This window comes from Bradysia coprophila, chromosome IV (genome assembly GCF_014529535.1).
Source record: "Bradysia coprophila strain Holo2 chromosome IV, BU_Bcop_v1, whole genome shotgun sequence".
In the NCBI taxonomy this organism is placed as follows: domain Eukaryota; kingdom Metazoa; phylum Arthropoda; class Insecta; order Diptera; family Sciaridae; genus Bradysia; species Bradysia coprophila.
The window spans coordinates 7,846,893-7,860,752 of record NC_050738.1 but is presented as its reverse complement, the minus strand read 5'-3'; positions in this window follow the sequence as shown (position 1 = coordinate 7,860,752).

Sequence of the window (13,860 nt, the reverse complement as noted above, 5' to 3'; positions counted from 1 at the left end):
AAATTTAATAATTTAGAGTCCCATAATCCTTAGATATGCTTGGCTTTGTGAAAGATTGAAGAAAAAAATGTTTCTTTGTGAAGTGCTTGTGAAATCAGAAAGCTTAGGACAGTTATCTTTTAAGCAAGACCAATATTCATACAATATGTTCGTCTCGCTGCCATCGCCACCACTGGAACCGGTGTCTGCTTGTAACTAGTAACAAAAAGCAAAACCTTGAGTGAAAAAACCGAATTTATGAATGGAAACGTTGCAGAAAAGAATTCTCTCAACACAGTGGCAAAATGTAAAACTTTCGTTAGCTCTTTTGAAAAAAAAAAGTTGTCTTCAACTCTGAGATAAATGATTTTTTTAAGAAGCGTTTGTAATTTGTAACTATTATCACTTCGCTCGTTTGATAATTTCACATCTAGTGACAAAAAGAAACCCATTTCGCAACTTATTGCATAAAAAACAAAATGTTTTTGTGAATCTTCGTTGAATGGTTGACTTTAGATCTTTACAAAACATATACGCAAATGGTCATTCATGACATCGAGTGCAAAATAATTTATTTATTACGTTCTAGCACGGCAGAGTAAAATAAACCAGGCAGGAGCAGTTCATTTTTGAAACGTCAAATAAGCGACCTAATACACTGTATGAAAATGAACACTGACGTAATTCAAGTCGCTTGCCCCAATTAACCAAATTCTTTCTTTCCGAAAATTTGGAATTCCTTCGGAAAAAGAACAATAGATCATTTTCATTATACGGTACTTGTCAACGTAACCCCACTTAATTTTTCGTCAAGTAGTCCTTAACCTCAATCAATTGACGTTAACTGCGTTCAATTTACTGATTTTTATATGAAAATCGTTCGTTCAATTCATTCGATATTTCTCGACATGTCTGACAGTTGGGATCGTGTCTGACGTTTACAAGGTCATGAAAATGATCTGATGTTAAATTATACACTCCTGCCTGGTTTACTTTACTATGTCGTGGTTCTAGATGTGTCATAATACACATCGTGAGCCTAATTGAGTTCTTTGCCCCGAGATTCATTATGATGATGAGTTGCATAATAACTATTATTTATCGAGTTTTTACAATGGAAAGTTTCACTTTTCGTCACTTAGCAGTGAAATGTGTAAAGTATTATTAAACTGCACGATCTATTAATTCATTCGTTTTTACACTGGAAATGAACAGTAATAAATTCTGGATAAACGTTCTCACCTATTTATAGTTGGACAACACTGTACCAACAAGTTGAAGAGTTGTTAAATGCAGAACGAGATTTCTGTGTTTTATTTTCATTTACTAATTTTTTGACGTATCATTAGGAATAATTACTGTAACAAATGAATAAATCGCCTATTTTTACTAGTCACATATCATGTTCATTAAATGCATATAAGATACAGTTTGTGACTGACTGACTCTGCGCAAGTTGTACATCAACTCCTAATACGAAAAATTAATTTACGAAACCATGTTGAGTGTTTATTTATTACAATCTTTAAACTCATGTTACATGATCTTAGTACCGGCTGTTTATAATGCTATTCAAGCTATTCATATTCAATGTCTTCCCTTCATTTAATGTACGTTTATATCTCCTTACATTATAAGGTACATGGGTAACAACAACACAATGTTTTAAAATATTGTAAAGAAAAGTTTATATCCATGATGATTGCTTGAAGACAAGCAAAATGCAAATGTTACAATTAATGGGAAAAGATAAATTGCTTAACAGTCAAACATGGCACTAACACACATGAGAAAAATTAGTTTCTAGAGCATTACCATAAAGATTCATTGGATTTTATCAATAATGAGGAGAAATAAACAAAATCTGAACGACGTATTTTGATAGGATATATTTAAGCACAAGATTAGCTGATCGCTACTTTAAAATCAGAGTCTGAGTCTGAATGTCTTGTTGTTGCTGGATTTGGACAGCGATGAATTGAGTTGTGTGACTCTAGAAAACCTTTTTCTAATAGAATTAAATTTTCCGTTACACAAAAATAAATTTCCAAATTCCTCTCACCAGAGCTTTATACCCGTAAATAATTGATCATCGAGATGTCGCAACATTGACAGGCTTTTGACATATTTTATTACTTTCAAAGATAAACCAATGATAATAATAACAGATGGGTTATGGAACTTTTAAAATATTCGTTCTACCTCTCTCTTCAAAACATTTTCCTGAAAGCATGTTAATGTTAATTCCGACTAAATTGGTTTGTATTTGATTGCCAGGTTCATCAATTTTGGGGGAGAAATTTCTCGCAAATCCATTGTTTAGCGAACGCCTTGGAATGCGTTTGTGTCGAGGGACGTAAATATAGTAAATAAATGTTGAATCCCATTAAATTCAGCATTTATGTCAACTAAAAGGAGGAAATTCTGAAGGATGTCATCTGGTTTTTTTTGCTGGCTTTCAATCATCATTAGTTTTAATTTTATACATATAGTTATCAACATTATGTTGATCTAGTTTGACTTGATTTACATAAAAAAAGAATATTTTTACTTCTCGTATCACAACCTCAAATAGCTATTTTCCTATCAAGCCCAAGTTAGAAAATGAAAAGTTTTGTGCAAGATATGTGAAGCACAGATAAGGTGTCATTAGCTATTTGGAAAATCTAGTTTTTAAAATTTCAAAAAACTTTGCTGAAGATTTCCAAAATTTCCTGAATGAAAACTCTCCAAAACAGGCATAAAAGCAGATCCGTTGCAAAGAAAACTTTTTTTTAGAGAATGAAAGGTTTCCAGCACAAGGGTCTTAGCCGAAGTTAGGGTACATTTTTGTAAGAGTGTTGGAAATACATAATGAATTCGCGACATTGAAAACTACTTGAGTCGAGTTACCACAAAAGTCTCTAGATTCATGCTCTGTTCTCAATAGTTATAATGTAGTGCCGTACATAAAATAATCTTTTTTAAATAGTACTATGTTTCCCAAAAGCAGCGATAATAAGCCCTGACTAATATTTGAAACAAAATAAGTAACAGATTCGTTAGTTTTAATGGTGGTAAGCTTTACGGAAACGAAAGGCTATCTTGCGCATCAATAGTCTTCTACTCGCGTCTGAAACCGTACTTGTTATGCTTTAGCACCGCTTTCGACGCTCTCAGCATACAAAATCCATGATATAACTCGCGATGAAAAGTAGAGTTTCCGTGTGAATTTTGTTGATTCGAGGCGTAGCCGAGACTTTTTATTTTTGTTCAAAGTTATTCGTTTCATAAGCTGATGGCGTCGAAAGTAGGGATTGAATACGGTTTTTGACGCACGTAGCATGCCCGTGATTACGAATTACGAATTATCACATTTTTGTTTTGTTGTAGGATCTGATATTTATTGTTCCACAGATTCGCAGTCGACACACGGACAAGTATAACGACTAGCTAACTAGGACAAAACCAAAAAGCCAATCAATCTCATAACTGTCTTTGCGAGTATGGTAATTATGTGGAATCTGTTGACAACTCCAATGTGATAATTACTTAATTTTTGTAAGTGTATTGCTTCTTACAGAATGTTGTATAGAGGGATTCTTTTGAATAACAGCCTACCGAAATCGGACGCATTTTTATTGGAATTTTTTTGGACTTCGGCCGCTTTGACCCTAGAAGCCAAAATCACTTTCAAAAAAATTCTTCGCAGCTTCTGTGGCTGGTGAATGGTGATCAAAAACCGAAAACTTGAACTTTTCTTACAAAAATTACTCCAGTTACACGAGCCGTACAGGGTCGTGTGGGGTGTCATTAGAAAGGTAATCACATGTTCTATTGAGCCGAATAGGGACTTATTGGGTTTGAAATTTATCCACACTGAAATTTACGCTGTTGAAGTTTTCAACCGAAGACTTACACTGTTCTTACAGAAATTTCTCGAGGCACACAAAACGTGACCACAAGCTTCGAAAAATAATATTTGAAAGTGGTTTTGGCTCGAAGGGCCGAAGTCCTTTCTAGGTACATATTAAAAATTCCAATAAAAAATGCGACCGATTTCGGAACGTGGTTTTTCAAAAGAATCCCTCATATCTTGATATTTAATTTATTTCTTTTAAAGTTTATTTAATGTAATTTAAGGTCTTGATTACTTGCTTTTTCTAAGACACCTATTTGAACTAGGAAAAGTATGTGTCGACTACACTAATGATATGTTGAATAAGAAGACCTCATATTTGTAAATAGTAAGATGATAAGCAGTACCATTATATAATGTTTTTCAATTAAATTATTTTTGAAACCAAGTAAAGTGTTTGTCTGATTATTTATCTGAGTATGTAACCATCACCTATCCTATAAGTTACCATCATCACTCGTTATTTATGTAGACTTTTCGCAACTATAACTTGTTCCAGGCGATGAGAAATAACGTCACGTCCGCCCGACCAGTAGAGCCAATAGTTTCCATTATATTTCTTTTTAACATTTTGATGTGTAAATTCAATTAAATTTCATTTTTAAATCCATAATTAGTTTGAAAATGCCATTTCCCCTTAATGATCTAATCGCAACGACAAATCAGATAAATAGTTTGACCAGTTTTATGCTCTCTAATTATTAATTTAAATTCGGAAAATTATAGCGTTTGCTTTAACTATCGCCTTCGATAATTATAAATTACAGTGCTACATACAGCCATAACGTGTAAGTTATGCGATCAACCCAAATTGAATTGCCAACGATACTCTAGCGCTACTAAACTAAGCGATGGAAAAAAATCATTTTATATTCAGTTATACATAAATGTGCAATAATTTGTGATTTAATACGAATTATTAAATTTGCATAGTTTCCAATATCAATTTTAGTTTGGAGTTGAGTGGATTGCATTATTTAGCTTATAGAAATTGCATTATGACACTGACTATGGAACGGCGGTACGTGCACATTTTATATTTTATTGTTATTATTATTGTCTATTGTTCGTGAATTCGCAGTGTGCAGAATATAGATCGCCTACGCATTTCCATGTCATGAACCGAATCTATTGCCAGGCACTAAACGTTAATATGCGAAATGTTTATAAGCGGAACTGTTTTTTGTGCCGGTTTAAATCAAGAAATGCTGAAATTAACAAGTAGTTCGGTAGAAGCTGCGGGAATTTGCTCATAGATAGGCCTCACAGATAAATGGAATTTTTGGCTAATACTTAAAACATATAATTCCAGTCATTTAAAATTCCACGAATCAATGCTAACTTTTTGCATTATTGTTCTTTGAAGAACGAATTAAGTACAATGACGCTCTTAACGATAAATCGAAAAATTAGAACGAAGTTCTGTGAGATATGTAATCTCAATATTCCCATCTGCGTAACAAGCGCTTTTTGCAATTAAACCAAAAAATTCATTTTATTATACGAGCCTGTCACGCAATTTTTTTCGTTTTAATAATTTAAAATTAAACCTACCAGCTACCAGTCTAAATAAAAAAGACAAAATTTCGATTCTGTGAACAATAATCATTCAAAATCAAAATTATACACAAAAATGTGCGCCAACAATGCGAATTGAATGATTAAAGTGTGCGCACTCCAAACGTTTCAGATGTATGCATTGCACAGTGCTTTCTACGGCAATAAGATAGCCGTGCCTTTTTGCCCACAAATGTTCTCAGTGATATTTTGACCAAAATATCCGATTAATCTTCACCAAACTTTAGAGAATGAAAGTTCCACACGACTTTTAGCGGTACTTCCCAAAAAAAGTTCAAAAAGTTTTGTTTTTGTTCCCGTACGGACTCTCTCAAAATGGCATTTGGGGTGCTATATAGCACCCCAAATGCCCTTTTGAGAGAGTTCGTTTTCATAGTAAATATTAACTTTTTGATTTGTTTTTTGGGAATATCGTTAAAAGTCGTGGGGAACTTTCATTCTCTAAAGTTTGGTGAAGATTGATCGGACATTTTGGTCAAAATATCACTCAGAACATTTGTGGGCGAAAAGGCACGGCTATCTTATTGCCGTAAAAAGCACTGTGCAATGCATACATCTGAAACGTTTGGAATGCGCACACTTTAATCATTCAATTCGCATTGTTGGCGCGCATTTTTGTGTATAATTTTGATTTTGAATGATTATTGTTCACAGAATCGAAATTTTGTCTTTTTTATTTAGACTGGTAGCTGGAAAGGTTTAATTTTAAATTATTAAAACGAAAAAAATTGCGTGATAGGCTCGTATAATAAAATGGATTTTTTGGTTTGCAAAAGGCGCTTGTTACGCAGATGGGAATATTGAGATTTCATATCTCACAGAACTTCGGTCTAATTTTTCGAGTTATCGTTAAGAGCGTCATTGTACTTAATTCGTTCTTCAAAGAACAATAATGCAAAAAGTTAGCATTGATTCGTGGAATTTTAAATACACTTTCAATGACTGGAATTATATGTTTTAAGTATTAGCCAAAAATTCCATTTATCTGTGAGGCCTATCTATGAGCAAATTCCCGCAGCTTCGTACGATATTGGATTAGAACAGTTTAGGGTGTGGCTTTTGACTTCTTGTTCTTAAGACTTATTTGTCTTAAAATTATTTTCGAAATGATTTATTAGCCACAAGCGAAGGCAAGTGAAATGGCAACTAAATATAGAATTTTTGTAATTTCCTTGTTCAAATATTTTTATTTTAGTTCTGCTATTCGCATCGCATTTATCTTAGAGCGACAGCGTAGATCAATCCACAATTTTAATAACGGTTCAGAAACGGAAATCGTATTTCAATTATAATCACTGAATCTGTTGCTTCTTTTGTTCAAAGCAGTGTTTTATAAAGAATCTTTTACTTCATTTGTTTTAACAATCTTTTTACTATATAAGACCAAATTAGCCGATATTATTGGTTATTGTTGTCATTGATGTCGAGTCGATAACAGATGATGTGGTTGAGGATTCATGTGAAAGGTAACGGTTGATGTTTTTTAAGAGAGAGTTGCGGGAATCGTTTATAATTTGTACAATGGCTCGTTATTACCGAACGACACAGTCCCACATTTAAAAAAATGAAAATCGAATTTCCGAAGATGTTTCAGTTCAGTAAATGGATACTATGAATATACTCGATAGTATGAACGTGTTAATTCTGCATTTTTAAAGACGACAAGTCCAAAAGAACTTAATGTTTAACTCTTTTTCGGAATTATTTTACGTAAAACTTTCTTTACATCGGTTACATAAAAGAGTGAAGGTGACACTATTTACCCTGTAATTATAAATAAGTTTATCTCCTGTAATGTCATAATATTCACAATTTGAGTGTCACTTTTAGAATCAAAATGGGCTAGATTTAAACACGTCATTCACAGAACGTACGTTTTTTAACTGAAAATTTCGATACATGGTCATTTGCGCACGGCTAACTTCGATAATTTCACATTTATTCACGGAAAACTTCGATAATTTCTCATTTATTCACTGAAAATTGACAAATTCTTGACAGTATACTAGATGCAATGCTGTATACTTTGGGGAGGTCACGCAGATGCAGATACGCGGGTTACACACCACGTTTCATACAAAAAATTCACCACGCCATACAAATTCAAATTTGGTGAATTTGTTTCTATGGAAAAGGTGTGTTCCCGCGTATCTAATAAAATGGCGATCTGCGTGACCTCCCCAAAGTATACAGCCTTGTACTAGATGTGTGTTTTATTTGTGGGGAATATGAATGAGTGACGGCGTCATGGCGTGTTTATGTTTCAGTTTGATTTTTGAAATTTGTTTTTTTATGGTGATTATGACATTACAGGAGATAAAACCTTGTTCCTAACACGGTAGTAAATGGGGGTTTTGCGCACACGATGTGTTGCCGAACTCGCTTCGCTCGTATCGGCAATCTCACATCTAGTGCGCAAAACAATCCCATTTACTACCTTATTATAAAAATAGCTATTCTAATTCCATCGAAAGAAAACAATAAGAAATACGGTTACAGCTAAATTAAAAAAAATAACAGAAAAAGAAACACTTTTTGACCGGTTTCGACTTTGGCCTAGACGTGGCATATTTGCCACATTTCTTGGATAGAAATACTTTTTATGAGTGCCACAACAAAATTACCAATCAAATGTGGAAATCTGAAAAATTGAGATTCACATTTGTTTCACAGGTGTGCTCACACATGTGAAACAAATGTGAAAAAAATATGAAATATGAAAGTTTGGACAGCACATTCTCCAGGGTTAGTTGCGTTACAAATTTCGTCATTTCTGAGGCATAAAGTCTATATATTTTCTAATACTTAGGAAGCCAAGAAGAATTGGAATTTTTAGCCTGCGAAGTGTAACTTGTGTGGTCGAAGAAGTCGGCGGTTAGTTGCGTTACACGTTTGTGACTTTTCGAAATATTTTCACCAAATAAAAACTGATTTCTGTAAACTTTTTTTTTCCTTTGAAAGCTATGGTCAAGACGCGCAGTTTAAGCCCAATATGTGTGGGAGATATGTCTATAAAAGTGATATTTTTCGGTGGTCATTAATAGCCAGAATTTTTTTTTTTCGAAATTGGTTGTTGTTGCCCCACAGAAAATGTTGCTTTCGCTCAAAATCGTTTAAAACAAGGCATCAGAACAGTCGGAGCGTTTGCTGCGACTTAGCCCCGTACAACCCGTAATCCTATTTCGTCCGCAACCATAATACGTCCGTAGCCCTAATAAGCCCGGAACCCTAATACGTCTACAACCCTCTAATGCGTCTGTTACCAAAATGCAAGTCAAGTTGGGCATTGTCAAATTTACTGAAACTGTTCATTTTTTAAATTGCGCATAGCGCAATTACGAAAGCCCGTACGAAGTACCTTTCAAATAAAACCAACAATTTACGACATTATTTTAGAAACCCAAAATTTTTTGCCAACTTTCCATTGGGTATTCAATTACCTCTCAAATGAAACAAAAACTAGCAAAATCGGTTGAGATTTACTCAATTTATGTGCAAAAAACACTTAGGGCCGAGTAGCGGCCTTAGTCCAAGGACCCAAATTTGAAACTTTTTTTGCCAACTTTCCATTGGGTATTCAATTATCTCTCAAATGAAACAAAAACTAGCAAAATCGGATGAGATTTACTCGATTTATGTGCAAAAAACACATTTAGGGCCGAGTAGCGGCCTTAGTGCAAGGGCCCAAATTTGAAACTTTTTTTGCCATCATTCTATTCGGCATTCAATTATCTCTCAAATGAAACAAAAACTAGCAAAATTGGATGAGATTTATTCGATTTATGTGCAAAAAACACTTAGGACCGAGTAGCGGCCTTAGTCCAAGGGCCCAAATTTGAAACTTTTTCCGCCACGTTCTTTTCGGTATTCAATTATCTTCCATAAAAAACTAAATCTAGCAAAATCGGATGAGATTTACTCGATTCATGTGCAAAAAACACTTAGGGCCGAGTAACGACCTTTGAGCCCTCCCAACAAGCCCACGTTGCATCTTACCCAAAAACAATGTTCAGCAACTTTGTTCAACTCGTCAATACCTTTCATTTGATATATCACAAGCAGCTATTGCGTGCGTATTTCGGTAAATATCGTTCAAAGACTGAAAAACACCTATAGGGCCCTAGCTCTGGAGGGGCCGACCCTACCATGCCCATTTTCGAACTTGACCTTACTTTTGTCGATACCAGTCGGGAAAAAAAAGAATTTTGAAAAAAGGTTGTGATTTACTCAAGCTAGAGGGGTCACGGACGGACGGACGGACGGACATTTTTTTTATTGCTGATTCGTCATCTATGAACATAGCCAAATGCTTTGCCCTTACTGTCTGCTTCCAATTCGACGTGTTACAAACGGCATATTAATCTTATAAGCCCCCAGTACTTCGTACGGGGCTAAAAATGGTTACAAAATTTTTCGAGATAACCTCGACGAGTCAAAATTAGAGGATGACACTTATCACCACTGGGAAGCTGATTTCACCTACTTCACTCACTCAACTAACCTGATCGAGTCAAAGTTATTTTTCTAGTGAAGTCATATGCTGTAGCTTTCGAATGACACCGATCTTCAGTTTTTATATGAAAAAATGTAATTTTGGCAACGTTTGGGTCGAGGTGATTTCACCTTATTTCGAAGCAGAATGAACCAAAAATCTTCTAAAAATTTAATTTCGTGTCATTTGGTGCAATCATTTGAGATTTATTGAGATGTCGAATACAAACAAATACTTTTTGGTCCCCGAGACGTTATGCCTATGGCGTCATAATGGTGTCAAATAACGCGTCTTGTCAATAGCTTCCAGCAAAAAGAAAGTTTAGTGAAATCGGTTCAGGTTTAGTGAAATAAACTAGAATTTTCAAAAATTTGCTAAAAACAAGCATAAATGGTGGTATCTCCCCGAGATTTTCGGCCACCGACCTAATATGGAGCTTAAACGACGCGGCTGGTGAACAGCTTTCAAGGAAAAAAAAGCTTACCGAAATCGGTTTTCATTTGGTGAAAATATTTCGAATTAGGTGGAATTACCCATATATTGATAGCCTTTATTATCGACTACTGGATGTAAGCCCGATCAGGGGTATTTAGCCAAGGAACAAAGCGCGGGCCAGTGCGGGTGAGTACTAAAGCAAAATTATTAACTTTTGTGTTGTTCGACTAAAAATAATCAATTTTGTCGCCACTCAGTCTATTCGGCCAATATTCTGTCCGCACCTCATTTTATATCTTGGTGGTGTGGTATGGATGGTATAAATTCAATTTCGATTCAATATGTGGAACGCATAACAATTTAGTTTACGATTACACGTAATTGTAATTTTCGAAATTGTTATTTGCTATACAACAATCATGAAATTATTATCTAGCAATTTGCAATCACAGTATCAATCAAATTTTATGTTCTAAAAGACGAAACTTGATAATGGCAACAGCATTTTACCAACGTGTGTGGTGTGTGTGTGTCTTGTGTCTATAAAACGATTTTTTTTAGCCGACCCATTCCTTTCAAATCAATAAAATAAATATTCCTCCAACGAAACGATTAAGGTAGATTGCAGAATGGAAAAAAGCAATAAGCCCCGAACCCGAAAAATATAATCGTAGAAAAAAGTGTATTCGATTGTATTTGACTCACATATTCAGGTGGCATGAACACTTTAGATCGATATCTCGACAAAGATCGGTCTAGCCGATACGGATTTTTTAAACTTATGTTTGAGCTTATTGTATGTGAAGAAGGCATTCTGTTCATGAAAACGTTTTTGGAATGGAGTTACTTACATTAGAGCTTTCCATTTTTCCGGTCATCGTATAATCAAGTGATTATTTTCTTCTTTTTAAGCAATACAATAAACTTGGATAAACATTTTACGTTCAGTGGAGTTTACTTTATTTATGAGGCTGTTCCATAAGAATTCATAACGGTAAGTGCAGGCTCATGCAGATTGTTTGTGATAAAAAAATCCATTTCCATTTTTTCTTTCTCGAAAAATTTACTTAAATATGGCCGAACGTGCTTCAACAGTTAAACACCAGTTATAGTATTGAACAAGTTGCAACATTTTATCGGTTTTCTTCTACTAATATTAATATCTTGTCCGGAAATTACGGAAGTAGCTGACGGAAGTAGTTTTCAGTATATCTAATGATTTAAGGATTGCTCATACCTTGATACACTTGTCTCTTGTAAAAAGTTGTCGATTTTATATTTTAGGGTCATTCACATAGTATGTACACATTTAGGGTTGGGAGGATACGCTCCATGTATTTTGAAGATTTTTTCATGTGTTGTTTTTTCGTACAGGAGGAGAGTTGGCTTTGCAAAAAATGTTATTGTTAGCTTACGTCAAGGGGCAAACCACTCGATTTGCAACTCTTTTTTCAGCGTGCAACTCCGATGCAACTCTTTTTTTCGTATGCAACTCGTTTTCAGTGCACCTCATTTGCAATTCTTTTCGTATGCGACTCTTCTTTCAAAAATGTGAAAGGAAGACTGCAGGCTGATCAGGCATTATTGTTTTGGTGCAAGAAGGGTATACCTCAGGGCCTATTTTAAGGAATTTAATTTCCAAAAATTTCCAAAATTTCACACAAATTCTTAAAATTTCCAAAAAAAAATTTCTGTTAGATCTCATTCCGAAGTAATCAGTTAAGCTCAAAGACATGAAAAACAACTAAAAAGGCAGTAAAAACAACATTACGATGCAATCTGTTGTGATTTTAGATGAAATGACGAAAAGTGATGGAAAAATTTGAGAATTTTTGGTAATTTAATTTCCATAAAATAGGCCCTGGTATACCTGTGTATTACAAGTTCAAGTTTCGCCGATTATGATGAAAATAAACTTTTTCAAATATTGTACAATTCAGACAAATTTTGTAAAATCAATTCTCAGCATGGAATCCTCTACCAATATCGCCGTTCAAAGGGTTTCAAACTTTATTCCATAGAGGTAGACTACCTAGAGGAATTATGACCGAAATTCATTGAAAAATTATATCACACATACCACTAACACGAAAACGTCAACTTTGCTTTGCTTTTGACATTATGAGTCCCTTTATTTTTGACATGTAGAGTACCGTGTACTGTCTGTACACGGAGCTGTCACACACACATTCAAATATATGATTTTTCATTTTAATTTGTCAGTTTGTTCTATTGAGAGGGCCCTTGCTTTATTCATTTAAAAATATCGAATTTTCGACCTTAGCTGGCTGTAACTACGTGGTCAGGTTGTCGAGGGAAGCCATTTCATTATTTCATTAGCGTAGAATTAGTCTCTCTATCTGTTGCGATAACAATCTGTATTCAAATTGACTCGTCGGACCTGTACGGCCATGAGGCATGAGTGCCGGTTCTCCGAAACGGCTGGATGGATTCGAGAACATTAAGTGGTTCTTTTTAGTACTCGAGTTCCTTAATGAGAACATGAAGAAAATTCAGAGGTGATGTGGCGACTCTATTTAAGTTTTGTTCAACCCCCACCGGTCACACGGAGTACTTTGTTGGTAAGTGGAAATCAATCAAATGTAATATATATCTTAATAAAAATCAACAGCTACGTTGTCTGATGTGCTTCACTGGCATTTTTTATATAACTTACAGAAGTCATTCTTTTTATTTTTAAGGCAGGCTAGAGAGCGTCAGTTCTGCTAATTTCTTGAAAGACATAAATAGTTATTTGTGTATCTGTTTTGGACGATTGATGTTAGGAAATTTTGCGAGTTGTACATGCGAAAATTAATCGTCCAAAACAGATACTCAAAAAAATTTTCATGTAAGGATCCGAAAACCCGAGAAAAATCTCAAAACTCCCTCATTTTCGGCACCGAAGCATGAAAATACTATTTTTCCGTACAACCTGCAATCTTTTTTTCGTCTCTCGCGTAACTAATTTGCAACCCTTTTTACTGTGAGTGAAACTCTCTTTTTAAGCGTGTAACTCATTCAACTCATTGCAACTCTTTTGATTGGTCTGCCGCTTGGCTTACCTACTTCTATTCAAAAGTATTCAATTATTGTGTGATTTCAGCATGCATTTTTTTTCAAGCTTTCCTTCGAGCTTTCCGATACGCCATCTTCCGTGAAAATCCGGGACCATTCCGATTTTTTGAGCCCTCTTGGAAATTTACTCTAAATACACACAATGATCGAATACTTTTAAATGGTCTAACAATGTGACCCCACATACGAAATACACACACAGAATTTCGAAAACCGACACATTTTCTGTGTTTTACTTGAGTTTCGGATTTCTCCATATAAAAACACACACAAAATTCCGCGAGTGTACATCGAACGACCAATTATAATCTTAATCTCATTGTATTTCAACCAACCTAAGGATATTGTGTGATTGTGTGATCATTTCATTCAAAATGATTCCAGTTCTACCAGATTTAAT